The following is a 14,388-nucleotide window of genomic DNA, read 5'->3' on the forward strand; positions in this document are numbered from 1 at the left end:
CTGCCTCTGGGGGACTTCACGGTCCATTTCTGCCCCCAGGATGATAATGTCCAGGGTCCTGAGAGTAAAGATAATAAAGAGTTTAGTGTTTGAAAGAGTTGATGTTAATAGATATATAGTTGCCTTTATGGGCTTCTGTTGGTATGGTGGCAGTCGTCCATCGTCCCTCCCGTCCATGCAGCGTCTTCGTGGCAGTCGTCACTGCCTCTGGGGGACTTCACGCTCCATTTCTGCCCTCAGGATGATGATGTCCAGGGTCCTAAGTGTAAAGATAATAAAGAATTTAGTGTTTGAAAAAGTTGATGTTAATAGATATATAGTTACCTTTATGGGCTTCTGTCGGTATGGTGGCAGTCGTCCATCGTCCCTCCCGTCCATGCAGCGTCTTCGTGGCAGTCGTCACTGCTTCTGGGGGACTTCACGCTCCATTTCTGCCCCCAGGATGATAGTGTCCAGGGTCCTGAGAGTAAAGATAATAAAGAGTTTAGTGTTTGAAAGAGTTGATGTTAATAGATATATATACTTGCCTTTATGGGCTTCTGTCGGTATGGTGGCAGTCGTCCATCGTCCCTCCCGTCCATGCAGCGTCTTCGTGGCAGTCGTCACTGCCTCTGGGGGACTTCACGCTCCATTTCTGCCCCCAGGATGATGATGTCCAGGGTCCTGAGAGTAAAGATAATAAAGAGTTTAGTGTTTGAAAGAGTTGATGTTAATAGACATATACTTGCCTTTATGGGCTTCTGTCGGTATGGTGGCAGTCGTCCATCTTCCCTTCCGTCCATGCAGCGTCTTCGTGGCAGTCGTCCCTGCCTCTGGGGGACTTCACGCTCCATTTCTGCCCCCAGGATGATAATGTCCAGGGTCCTGAGAGTAAAGATAATAAAGAGTTTAGTGTTTGAAAGAGTTGATGTTAATAGATATATATACTTGCCTTTATGGGCTTCTGTCGGTATGGTGGCAGTCGTCCATCGTCCCTCCCGTCAATGCAGCGTCTTCGTGGCAGTCGTCACTGCCTCTGGGGGACTTCACGGTCCATTTCTGCCCCCAGGATGATGATGTCCAGGGTCCTAAGTGTAAAGATAATAAAGAGTTTAATGTTTGAAAGAGTTGATGTTAACAGACATATATTTGCATTTATGGGCTTCTGTCGGTATGGTGGCAGTCGTCCATCGTCCCTCCCGTCCATGCAGCGTCTTCGTGGCAGTCGTCACTGCCTCTGGGGGACTTCACGGTCCATTTCTGTCCCCAGGATGATAATGTCCAGGGTCCTGAGAGTAAAGATAATAAAGAGTTTAGTGTTTGAAAGAGTTGATGTTAATAGATATATAGTTGCCTTTATGGGCTTCTGTCGGTATGGTGGCAGTCGTCCATCGTCCCTCCCGTCAATGCAACGTCTTCGTGGCAGTCGTCACTGCCTCTGGGGGACTTCACGCTCCATTTCTGCCCCCAGGATGATGATGTCCAGGGTCCTGAGAGTAAAGATAATAAAGAGTTTAGTGTTTGAAAGAGTTGATGTTAATAGATATTTATACTTGCCTTTATGGGCTTCTGTCGGTATGGTGGCAGTTGCCCATCGTCCCTCCCGTCCATGCAGCGTCTTCGTGGCAGTCGTCACTGCCTCTGGGGGACTTCACGGTCCATTTCTGCCCCCAGGATGATAATGTCCAGGGTCCTGAGAGTAAAGATAATAAAGAGTTTAGTGTTTGAAAGAGTTGATGTTAATAGATATATAGTTGACTTTATGGGCTTCTGTCGGTATGGTGGCAGTCGTCCATCTTCACTCCCGTCAATGCAGCGTCTTCGTGGCAGTCGGCACTGCCTCTGGGGGACTTCACGGTCCATTTCTGCCCCCAGGATGATAATGTCCAGGGTCCTGAGAGTAAAGATAATAAAGAGTTTAGTGTTTGAAAGAGTTGATGTTAATAGATATATAGTTGCCTTTATGGGCTTCTGTTGGTATGGTGGCAGTCGTCCATCGTCCCTCCCGTCCATGCAGCGTCTTCGTGGCAGTCGTCACTGCCTCTGGGGGACTTCACGCTCCATTTCTGCCCTCAGGATGATGATGTCCAGGGTCCTAAGTGTAAAGATAATAAAGAATTTAGTGTTTGAAAAAGTTGATGTTAATAGATATATAGTTACCTTTATGGGCTTCTGTCGGTATGGTGGCAGTCGTCCATCGTCCCTCCCGTCCATGCAGCGTCTTCGTGGCAGTCGTCACTGCTTCTGGGGGACTTCACGCTCCATTTCTGCCCACAGGATGATAGTGTCCAGGGTCCTGAGAGTAAAGATAATAAAGAGTTTAGTGTTTGAAAGAGTTGATGTTAATAGATATATATACTTGCCTTTATGGGCTTCTGTCGGTATGGTGGCAGTCGTCCATCGTCCCTCCCGTCCATGCAGCGTCTTCGTGGCAGTCGTCACTGCCTCTGGGGGACTTCACGCTCCATTTCTGACCCCAGGATGATGATGTCCAGGGTCCTGAGAGAAAAGATAATAAAGAGTTTAGTGTTTGAAAGAGTTGATGTTAATAGATATATAGTTGCCTTTATGGGCTTCTGTCGGTATGGTGGCAGTCGTCCATCGTCCCTCCCGTCCATGCAGCGTCTTTGTGGCAGTCGTCACTGCCTCTGGGGGACTTCACGGTCCATTTCTGCCCCCAGGATGATGATGTCCAGGGTCCTGAGAGTAAAGATAATAAAGAGTTTAGTGTTTGAAAGAGTTGATGTTAATAGATATTTATACTTGCCTTTATGGGCTTCTGTCGGTATGGTGGCAGTTGCTCATCGTCCCTCCCGTCCATGCGGCGTCTTCGTGGCAGTCGTCACTGCCTCTAGGGGACTTCACGGTCCATTTCTGCCCCCAGGATGATGATGTCCAGGGTCCTGAGAGTAAAGATAATAAAGAGTTTAGTGTTTGAAAGAGTTGATGTTAATAGATATTTATACTTGCCTTTATGGGCTTCTGTCGGTATGGTGGCAGTTGCTCATCGTCCCTCCCGTCCATGCGGCGTCTTCGTGGCAGTCGTCACTGCCTCTAGGGGACTTCACGGTCCATTTCTGCCCCCAGGATGATGATGTCCAGGGTCCTGAGAGTAAAGATAATAAAGAGTTTAGTGTTTGAAAGAGTTGATGTTAATAGATATATAGTTGCCTTTATGGGCTTCTGTCGGTATGGTGGCAGTCGTCCATCGTCCCTTCCGTCCATGCAGCGTCTTCGTGGCAGTCGTCACTGCCTCTGGGGACTTCACGGTCCATTTCTGCCCCCAGGATGATGATGTCCAGGGCCCTGAGAGAAAAGATAATAAAGAGTTTAGTGTTTGAAAGAGTTGATGTTAATAGATATATACTTGCCTTTATGGGCTTCTGTCGGTATGGTGGCAGTTGCCCATCGTCCCTCCCGTCCATGCAGCGTCTTTGTGGCAGTCGTCACTGCCTCTGGGGGACTTCACGGTCCATTTCTGCCCCCAGGATGATGATGTCCAGGGTCCTAAGTGTAAAGATAATAAAGAGTTTAGTGTTTGAAAGAGCTGATGTTAATAGATATATACTTGCCTTTATGGGCTTCTGTCGGTATGGTGGCAGTCGTCCATCGTCCCTCCCGTCCATGCAGCGTCTTCGTGGCAGTCGTCACTGCCTCTGGGGGACTTCACGGTCCATTTCTGCCCCCAGGATGATGATGTCCAGGGTCCTAAGTGTAAAGATAATAAAGAGTTTAGTGTTTGAAAGAGTTGATGTTAATAGATATATATACTTGCCTTTATGGGCTTCTGTCGGTATGGTGGCAGTCGTCCATCGTCCCTCCAGTCCATGCAGCGTCTTCGTGGCAGTCGTCACTGCCTCTGGGGGACTTCACGGTCCATTTCTGCCCCCAGGATGATGATGTCCAGGGCCCTGAGAGAAAAGATAATAAAGAGTTTAGTGTTTGAAAGAGTTGATGTTAATAGATATATACTTGCCTTTATGGGCTTCTGTCGGTATGGTGGCAGTTGCCCATCGTCCCTCCCGTCCATGCAGCGTCTTCGTGGCAGTCGTCACTGCCTCTGGGGGACTTCACGGTCCATTTCTGCCCCCAGGATGATGATGTCCAGGGTCCTAAGTGTAAAGATAATAAAGAGTTTAGTGTTTGAAAGAGCTAATGTTAACAGATATATACTTGCCTTTATGGGCTTCTGTCGGTATGGTGGCAGTCGTCCATCGTCCCTCCCGTCCATGCAGCGTCTTCGTGGCAGTCGTCACTGCCTCTGGGGGACTTCACGCTCCATTTCTGCCCCCAGGATGATAATGTCCAGGGTCCTGAGAGTAAAGATAATAAAGAGTTTAGTGTTTGAAAGAGTTGATGTTAATAGATATATACTTGCCTTTATGGGCTTCTGTCGGTATGGTGGCAGTTGCCCATCGTCCCTCCCGTCCATGCAGCGTCTTCGTGGCAGTCGTCACTGCCTCTGGAGGACTTCACGCTCCATTTCTGCCCCCAGGATGATAATGTCCAATGTCCTGAGAGTAAAGATAATAAAGAGTTTAGTGTTTGAAAGAGTTGATGTTAATAGATATATACTTGCCTTTATGGGCTTCTGTCGGTATGGTGGCAGTCGTCCATCGTCCCTCCCGTCCATGCAGCGTCTTCGTGGCAGTCGTCATTGCCTCTGGGGGACTTCACGCTCCATTTCTGCCCCCAGGATGATCATGTCCAGGGTCCTGAGAGTAAAGATAATAAAGAGTTTAGTGTTTGAAAGAGTTGATGTTAATAGATATTTATACTTGCCTTTATGGGCTTCTGTCGGTATGGTGGCAGTTGCCCATCGTCCCTCCCGTCCATGCAGCGTCTTCGTGGCAGTCGTCACTGCCTCTGGGGGACTTCACGCTCCATTTCTGCCCCCAGGATGATAATGTCCAATGTCCTGAGAGTAAAGATAATAAAGAGTTTAGTGTTTGAAAGAGTTGATGTTAATAGATATATATACTTGCCTTTATGGGCTTCTGTCGGTATGGTGGCAGTCGTCCATCGTCCCTCCCGTCCATGCAGCGTCTTCGTGGCAGTCGTCACTGCCTCTGGGGGACTTCACGCTCCATTTCTGCCCCCAGGATGATAATGTCCAGGGTCCTGAGAGTAAAGATAATAAAGAGTTTAGTGTTTGAAAGAGTTGATGTTAATAGATATATAGTTGCCTTTATGGGCTTCTGTCGGTATGGTGGCAGTCGTCCATCGTCCCTCCCGTCAATGCAGCGTCTTCGTGGCAGTCGTCAATGCCTCTGGGGGACTTCATGGTCCATTTCTGCCCCCAGGATGATAATGTCCAGGGTCCTGAGAGTAAAGATAATAAAGAGTTTAGTGTTTGAAAGAGTTGATGTTAATAGATATATAGTTGCCTTTATGGGCTTCTGTTGGTATGGTGGCAGTCGTCCATCGTCCCTCCCGTCCATGCAGCGTCTTCGTGGCAGTCGTCACTGCCTCTGGGGGACTTCACGCTCCATTTCTGCCCCCAGGATGATGATGTCCAGGGTCCTAAGTGTAAAGATAATAAAGAGTTTAGTGTTTGAAAAAGTTGATGTTAATAGATATATAGTTGCCTTTATGGGCTTCTGTTGGTATGGTGGCAGTCGTCCATCGTCCCTCCCGTCCATGCAGCGTCTTCGTGGCAGTCGTAACTGCTTCTGGGGGACTTCACGGTCCATTTCTGCCCCCAGGATGATGATGTCCAGGGTCCTGAGAGTAAAGATAATAAAGAGTTTAGTGTTTGAAAGAGTTGATGCTAATAGATATATATATATATTTACCTTTATGGGCTTCTGTCGGTATGGTGGCAGTCGTCCATCGTCCCTCCCGTCAATGCAGCGTCTTCGTGGCAGTCGTCACTGCCTCTGGGGGACTTCACGGTCCATTTCTGCCCCCAGGATGATGATGTCCAGGGTCCTAAGTGTAAAGATAATAAAGAGTTTAGTGTTTGAAAAAGTTGATGTTAATAGACATATACTTGCCTTTATGGGCTTCTGTCGGTATGGTGGCAGTCGTCCATCGTCCCTCCCGTCCATGCAGCGTCTTCGTGGCAGTCGTCACTGCCTCTGGGGGACTTCACGCTCCATTTCTGCCCCCAGGATGATGATGTCCAGGGTCTTAAGTGTAAAGATAATAAAGAGTTTAGTGTTTGAAAGAGTTGATGTTAATAGATATATACTTGCCTTTATGGGCTTCTGTCGGTATGGTGGCAGTCGTCCATCGTCCCTCCCGTCAATGCAGCGTCTTCGTGGCAGTCGTCACTGCCTCTGGGGGACTTCACGCTCCATTTCTGCCCCCAGGATGATCATGTCCAGGGTCCTGAGAGTAAAGATAATAAAGAGTTTAGTGTTTGAAAGAGTTGATGTTAATAGATATTTATACTTGCCTTTATGGGCTTCTGTCGGTATGGTGGCAGTTGCCCATCGTCCCTCCCGTCCATGCAGCGTCTTCGTGGCAGTCGTCACTGCCTCTGGGGGACTTCACGCTCCATTTCTGCCCCCAGGATGATAATGTCCAGGGTCCTGAGAGTAAAGATAATAAAGAGTTTAGTGTTTGAAAGAGTTGATGTTAATAGATATATAGTTGCCTTTATGGGCTTCTGTCGGTATGGTGGCAGTCGTCCATCGTCCCTCCCGTCAATGCAGCGTCTTCGTGGCAGTCGTCACTGCCTCTGGGGGACTTCACGGTCCATTTCTGCCCCCAGGATGATAATGTCCAGGGTCCTGAGAGTAAAGATAATAAAGAGTTTAGTGTTTGAAAGAGTTGATGTTAATAGATATATAGTTGCCTTTATGGGCTTCTGTTGGTATGGTGGCAGTCGTCCATCGTCCCTCCCGTCCATGCAGCGTCTTCGTGGCAGTCGTCACTGCCTCTGGGGGACTTCACGCTCCATTTCTGCCCCCAGGATGATGATGTCCAGGGTCCTAAGTGTAAAGATAATAAAGAGTTTAGTGTTTGAAAAAGTTGATGTTAATAGATATATAGTTGCCTTTATGGGCTTCTGTTGGTATGGTGGCAGTCGTCCATCGTCCCTCCCGTCCATGCAGCGTCTTCGTGGCAGTCGTCACTGCCTCTGGGGGACTTCACGGTCCATTTCTGCCCCCAGGATGATGATGTCCAGGGTCCTGAGAGTAAAGATAATAAAGAGTTTAGTGTTTGAAAGAGTTGATGTTAATAGATATATATATATATTTACCTTTATGGGCTTCTGTCGGTATGGTGGCAGTCGTCCATCGTCCCTCCCGTCAATGCAGCGTCTTCGTGGCAGTCGTCACTGCCTCTGGGGGACTTCACGGTCCATTTCTGCCCCCAGGATGATGATGTCCAGGGTCCTAAGTGTAAAGATAATAAAGAGTTTAGTGTTTGATAAAGATGATGTTAATAGACATATACTTGCCTTTATGGGCTTCTGTCGGTATGGTGGCAGTCGTCCATCGTCCCTCCCGTCCATGCAGCGTCTTCGTGGCAGTCGTCACTGCCTCTGGGGGACTTCACGCTCCATTTCTGCCCCCAGGATGATAATGTCCAGGGTCCTGAGAGTAAAGATAATAAAGAGTTTAGTGTTTGAAAGAGTTGATGTTAATAGATATATATACTTGCCTTTATGGGCTTCTGTCGGTATGGTGGCAGTCGTCCATCGTCCCTCCAGTCCATGCAGCGTCTTCGTGGCAGTCGTCACTGCCTCTGGGGGACTTCACGCTCCATTTCTGCCCCCAGGATGATGATGTCCAGGGCCCTGAGAGAAAAGATAATAAAGAGTTTAGTGTTTGAAAGAGTTGATGTTAATAGATATATAGTTGCCTTTATGGGCTTCTGTCGGTATGGTGGCAGTTGCCCATCGTCCCTCCCGTCCATGCAGCGTCTTCGTGGCAGTCGTCACTGCCTCTGGGGGACTTCACGGTCCATTTCTGCCCCCAGGATGATGATGTCCAGGGTCCTAAGTGTAAAGATAATAAAGAGTTTAGTGTTTGAAAGAGCTGATGTTAATAGATATTTATACTTGCCTTTATGGGCTTCTGTCGGTATGGTGGCAGTCGTCCATCGTCCCTCCCGTCCATGCAGCGTCTTCGTGGCAGTCGTCATTGCCTCTGGGGGACTTCACGCTCCATTTCTGCCCCCAGGATGATGATGTCCAGGGCCCTGAGAGAAAAGATAAAAAAGAGTTTAGTGTTTGAAAGAGTTGATGTTAATAGATATATACTTGCCTTTATGGGCTTCTGTCGGTATGGTGGCAGTTGCCCATCGTCCCTCCCGTCCATGCAGCGTCTTCGTGGCAGTCGTCACTGCCTCTGGAGGACTTCACGCTCCATTTCTGCCCCCAGGATGATGATGTCCAATGTCCTGAGAGTAAAGATAATAAAGAGTTTAGTGTTTGAAAGAGTTGATGTTAATAGATATATATACTTGCCTTTATGGGCTTCTGTCGGTATGGTGGCAGTCGTCCATCGTCCCTCCCGTCCATGCAGCGTCTTCGTGGCAGTCGTCACTGCCTCTGGGGGACTTCACGCTCCATTTCTGCCCCCAGGATGATGATGTCCAGGGTCTTATGTGTAAAGATAATAAAGAGTTTAGTGTTTGAAAGAGTTGATGTTAATAGATATATACTTGCCTTTATGGGCTTCTGTCGGTATGGTGGCAGTCGTCCATCGTCCCTCCCGTCCATGCAGCGTCTTCGTGGCAGTCGTCACTGCCTCTGGGGGACTTCACGCTCCATTTCTGCCCCCAGGATGATCATGTCCAGGGTCCTGAGAGTAAAGATAATAAAGAGTTTAGTGTTTGAAAGAGTTGATGTTAATAGATATTTATACTTGCCTTTATGGGCTTCTGTCGGTATGGTGGCAGTTGCCCATCGTCCCTCCCGTCCATGCAGCGTCTTCGTGGCAGTCGTCACTGCCTCTGGGGGACTTCACGCTCCATTTCTGCCCCCAGGATGATAATGTCCAGGGTCCTGAGAGTAAAGATAATAAAGAGTTTAGTGTTTGAAAGAGTTGATGTTAATAGATATATATACTTGCCTTTATGGGCTTCTGTCGGTATGGTGGCAGTCGTCCATCGTCCCTCCAGTCCATGCAGCGTCTTCGTGGCAGTCGTCACTGCCTCTGGGGGACTTCACGCTCCATTTCTGCCCCCAGGATGATGATGTCCAGGGCCCTGAGAGAAAAGATAATAAAGAGTTTAGTGTTTGAAAGAGTTGATGTTAATAGATATATAGTTGCCTTTATGGGCTTCTGTCGGTATGGTGGCAGTTGCCCATCGTCCCTCCCGTCCATGCAGCGTCTTCGTGGCAGTCGTCACTGCCTCTGGGGGACTTCACGGTCCATTTCTGCCCCCAGGATGATGATGTCCAGGGTCCTAAGTGTAAAGATAATAAAGAGTTTAGTGTTTGAAAGAGCTGATGTTAATAGATATTTATACTTGCCTTTATGGGCTTCTGTCGGTATGGTGGCAGTCGTCCATCGTCCCTCCCGTCCATGCAGCGTCTTCGTGGCAGTCGTCATTGCCTCTGGGGGACTTCACGCTCCATTTCTGCCCCCAGGATGATGATGTCCAGGGCCCTGAGAGAAAAGATAAAAAAGAGTTTAGTGTTTGAAAGAGTTGATGTTAATAGATATATACTTGCCTTTATGGGCTTCTGTCGGTATGGTGGCAGTTGCCCATCGTCCCTCCCGTCCATGCAGCGTCTTCGTGGCAGTCGTCACTGCCTCTGGAGGACTTCACGCTCCATTTCTGCCCCCAGGATGATGATGTCCAATGTCCTGAGAGTAAAGATAATAAAGAGTTTAGTGTTTGAAAGAGTTGATGTTAATAGATATATATACTTGCCTTTATGGGCTTCTGTCGGTATGGTGGCAGTCGTCCATCGTCCCTCCCGTCCATGCAGCGTCTTCGTGGCAGTCGTCACTGCCTCTGGGGGACTTCACGCTCCATTTCTGCCCCCAGGATGATGATGTCCAGGGTCTTATGTGTAAAGATAATAAAGAGTTTAGTGTTTGAAAGAGTTGATGTTAATAGATATATACTTGCCTTTATGGGCTTCTGTCGGTATGGTGGCAGTCGTCCATCGTCCCTCCCGTCCATGCAGCGTCTTCGTGGCAGTCGTCACTGCCTCTGGGGGACTTCACGCTCCATTTCTGCCCCCAGGATGATCATGTCCAGGGTCCTGAGAGTAAAGATAATAAAGAGTTTAGTGTTTGAAAGAGTTGATGTTAATAGATATTTATACTTGCCTTTATGGGCTTCTGTCGGTATGGTGGCAGTTGCCCATCGTCCCTCCCGTCCATGCAGCGTCTTCGTGGCAGTCGTCACTGCCTCTGGGGGACTTCACGCTCCATTTCTGCCCCCAGGATGATAATGTCCAGGGTCCTGAGAGTAAAGATAATAAAGAGTTTAGTGTTTGAAAGAGTTGATGTTAATAGATATATAGTTGCCTTTATGGGCTTCTGTCGGTATGGTGGCAGTCGTCCATCGTCCCTCCCGTCAATGCAGCGTCTTCGTGGCAGTCGTCACTGCCTCTGGGGGACTTCACGGTCCATTTCTGCCCCCAGGATGATAATGTCCAGGGTCCTGAGAGTAAAGATAATAAAGAGTTTAGTGTTTGAAAGAGTTGATGTTAATAGATATATAGTTGCCTTTATGGGCTTCTGTCGGTATGGTGGCAGTCGTCCATCGTCCCTCCCGTCAATGCAGCGTCTTCGTGGCAGTCGTCACTGCCTCTGGGGGACTTCACGGTCCATTTCTGCCCCCAGGATGATAATGTCCAGGGTCCTGAGAGTAAAGATAATAAAGAGTTTAGTGTTTGAAAGAGTTGATGTTAATAGATATATAGTTGCCTTTATGGGCTTCTGTTGGTATGGTGGCAGTCGTCCATCGTCCCTCCCGTCCATGCAGCGTCTTCGTGGCAGTCGTCACTGCCTCTGGGGGACTTCACGCTCCATTTCTGCCCCCAGGATGATGATGTCCAGGGCCCTGAGAGAAAAGATAATAAAGAGTTTAGTGTTTGAAAGAGTTGATGTTAATAGATATATAGTTGCCTTTATGGGCTTCTGTCGGTATGGTGGCAGTTGCCCATCGTCCCTCCCGTCCATGCAGCGTCTTCGTGGCAGTCGTCACTGCCTCTGGGGGACTTCACGGTCCATTTCTGCCCCCAGGATGATGATGTCCAGGGTCCTAAGTGTAAAGATAATAAAGAGTTTAGTGTTTGAAAGAGCTGATGTTAATAGATATATACTTGCCTTTATGGGCTTCTGTCGGTATGGTGGCAGTCGTCCATCGTCCCTCCCGTCCATGCAGCGTCTTCGTGGCAGTCGTCATTGCCTCTGGGGGACTTCACGCTCCATTTCTGCCCCCAGGATGATGATGTCCAGGGCCCTGAGAGAAAAGATAATAAAGAGTTTAGTGTTTGAAAGAGTTGATGTTAATAGATATATACTTGCCTTTATGGGCTTCTGTCGGTATGGTGGCAGTTGCCCATCGTCCCTCACGTCCATGCAGCGTCTTCGTGGCAGTCGTCACTGCCTCTGGGGGACTTCACGCTCCATTTCTGCCCCCAGGATGATAATGTCCAATGTCCTGAGAGTAAAGATAATAAAGAGTTTAGTGTTTGAAAGAGTTGATGTTAATAGTTATATATACTTGCCTTTATGGGCTTCTGTCGGTATGGTGGCAGTCGTCCATCGTCCCTCCCGTCCATGCAGCGTCTTCGTGGCAGTCGTCACTGCCTCTGGGGGACTTCACGCTCCATTTCTGCCCCCAGGATGATGATGTCCAGGGTCTTAAGTGTAAAGATAATAAAGAGTTTAGTGTTTGAAAGAGTTGATGTTAATAGATATATACTTGCCTTTATGGGCTTCTGTCGGTATGGTGGCAGTCGTCCATCGTCCCTCCCGTCCATGCAGCGTCTTCGTGGCAGTCGTCACTGCCTCTGGGGGACTTCACGCTCCATTTCTGCCCCCAGGATGATGATGTCCAGGGTCCTGAGAGTAAAGATAATAAAGAGTTTAGTGTTTGAAAGAGTTGGTGTTAATAGATATTTATACTTGCCTTTATGGGCTTCTGTCGGTATGGTGGCAGTTGCCCATCGTCCCTCCCGTCCATGCAGCGTCTTCGTGGCAGTCGTCACTGCCTCTGGGGGACTTCACGCTCCATTTCTGCCCCCAGGATGATAATGTCCAGGGTCCTGAGAGTAAAGATAATAAAGAGTTTAGTGTTTGAAAGAGTTGATGTTAATAGATATATAGTTGCCTTTATGGGCTTCTGTCGGTATGGTGGCAGTCGTCCATCGTCCCTCCCGTCAATGCAGCGTCTTCGTGGCAGTCGTCACTGCCTCTGGGGGACTTCACGGTCCATTTCTGCCCCCAGGATGATAATGTCCAGGGTCCTGAGAGTAAAGATAATAAAGAGTTTAGTGTTTGAAAGAGTTGATGTTAATAGATATATAGTTGCCTTTATGGGCTTCTGTTGGTATGGTGGCAGTCGTCCATCGTCCCTCCCGTCCATGCAGCGTCTTCGTGGCAGTCGTCACTGCCTCTGGGGGACTTCACGCTCCATTTCTGCCCCCAGGATGATGATCTCCAGGGTCCTAAGTGTAAAGATAATAAAGAGTTTAGTGTTTGAAAAAGTTGATGTTAATAGATATATAGTTGCCTTTATGGGCTTCTGTTGGTATGGTGGCAGTCGTCCATCGTCCCTCCCGTCCATGCAGCGTCTTCGTGGCAGTCGTCACTGCCTCTGGGGGACTTCACGCTCCATTTCTGCCCCCAGGATGATGATGTCCAGGGTCCTGAGAGTAAAGATAACAAAGAGTTTAGTGTTTGAAAGAGTTGATGTTAATAGATATATATATATACTTACCTTTATGGGCTTCTGTCGGTATGGTGGCAGTCGTCCATCGTCCCTCCCGTCAATGCAGGGTCTTCGTGGCAGTCGTCACTGCCTCTGGGGGACTTCACGGTCCATTTCTGCCCCCAGGATGATGATGTCCAGGGTCCTAAGTGTAAAGATAATAAAGAGTTTAGTGTTTGAAAAAGTTGATGTTAATAGACATATACTTGCCTTTATGGGCTTCTGTCGGTATGGTGGCAGTCGTCCATCGTCCCTCCCGTCCATGCAGCGTCTTCGTGGCAGTCGTCACTGCCTCTGGGGGACTTCACGCTTCATTTCTGCCCCCAGGATGATAATGTCCAGGGTCCTGAGAGTAAAGATAATAAAGAGTTTAGTGTTTGAAAGAGTTGATGTTAATAGATATATATACTTGCCTTTATGGGCTTCTGTCGGTATGGTGGCAGTCGTCCATCGTCCCTCCAGTCCATGCAGCGTCTTCGTGGCAGTCGTCACTGCCTCTGGGGGACTTCACGCTCCATTTCTGCCCCCAGGATGATGATATCCAGGGCCCTGAGAGAAAAGATAATAAAGAGTTTAGTGTTTCAAAGAGTTGATGTTAATAGATATATACTTGCCTTTATGGGCTCCTGTCGGTATGGTGGCAGTTGCCCATCGTCCCTCCCGTCCATGCAGCGTCTTCGTGGCAGTCGTCACTGCCTCTGGGGGACTTCACGGTCCATTTCTGCCCCCAGGATGATGATGTCCAGGGTCCTAAGTGTAAAGATAATAAAGAGTTTAGTGTTTGAAAGAGCTGATGTTAATAGATATATACTTGCCTTTATGGGCTTCTGTCGGTATGGTGGCAGTCGTCCATCGTCCCTCCCGTCCATGCAGCGTCTTCGTGGCAGTCGTCACTGCCTCTGGGGGACTTCACGCTCCATTTCTGCCCCCAGGATGATAATGTCCAGGGTCCTGAGAGAAAAGATAATAAAGAGTTTAGTGTTTGAAAGAGTTGATGTTAATAGATATATATACTTGCCTTTATGGGCTTCTGTCGGTATGGTGGCAGTCGTCCATCTTCCCTCCCGTCCATGCAGCGTCTTCGTGGCAGTCGTCACTGCCTCTGGGGGACTTCACGCTCCATTTCTGCCCCCAGGATGATGATGTCCAGGGTCCTAAGTGTAAAGATAATAAAGAGTTTAGTGTTTGAAAGAGTTGATGTTAATAGATATATAGTTGCCTTTATGGGCTTCTGTCGGTATGGTGGCAGTCGTCCATCGTCCCTCCCGTCCATGCAGCGTCTTCGTGGCAGTCGTCATTGCCTCTGGGGGACTTGCCGCTCCATTTCTGCCCCCAGGATGGTGATGTCCAGGGCCCTGAGTGTAAAGATAATAAAGAGTTTAGTGTTTGAAAGAGTTGATGTTAATAGATATATACTTGCCTTTATGGGCTTCTGTCGGTATGGTGGCAGTCGTCCATCGTCCCTCCCGTCCATGCAGCGTCTTCGTGGCAGTCGTCACTGCCTCTGGGGGACTTCACGCTCCATTTCTGCCCCCAGGATGATCATGTCCAGGG

Source organism: Haliotis asinina, chromosome 4 (assembly GCF_037392515.1).
Source record: "Haliotis asinina isolate JCU_RB_2024 chromosome 4, JCU_Hal_asi_v2, whole genome shotgun sequence".
NCBI lineage: Eukaryota > Metazoa > Mollusca > Gastropoda > Lepetellida > Haliotidae > Haliotis > Haliotis asinina.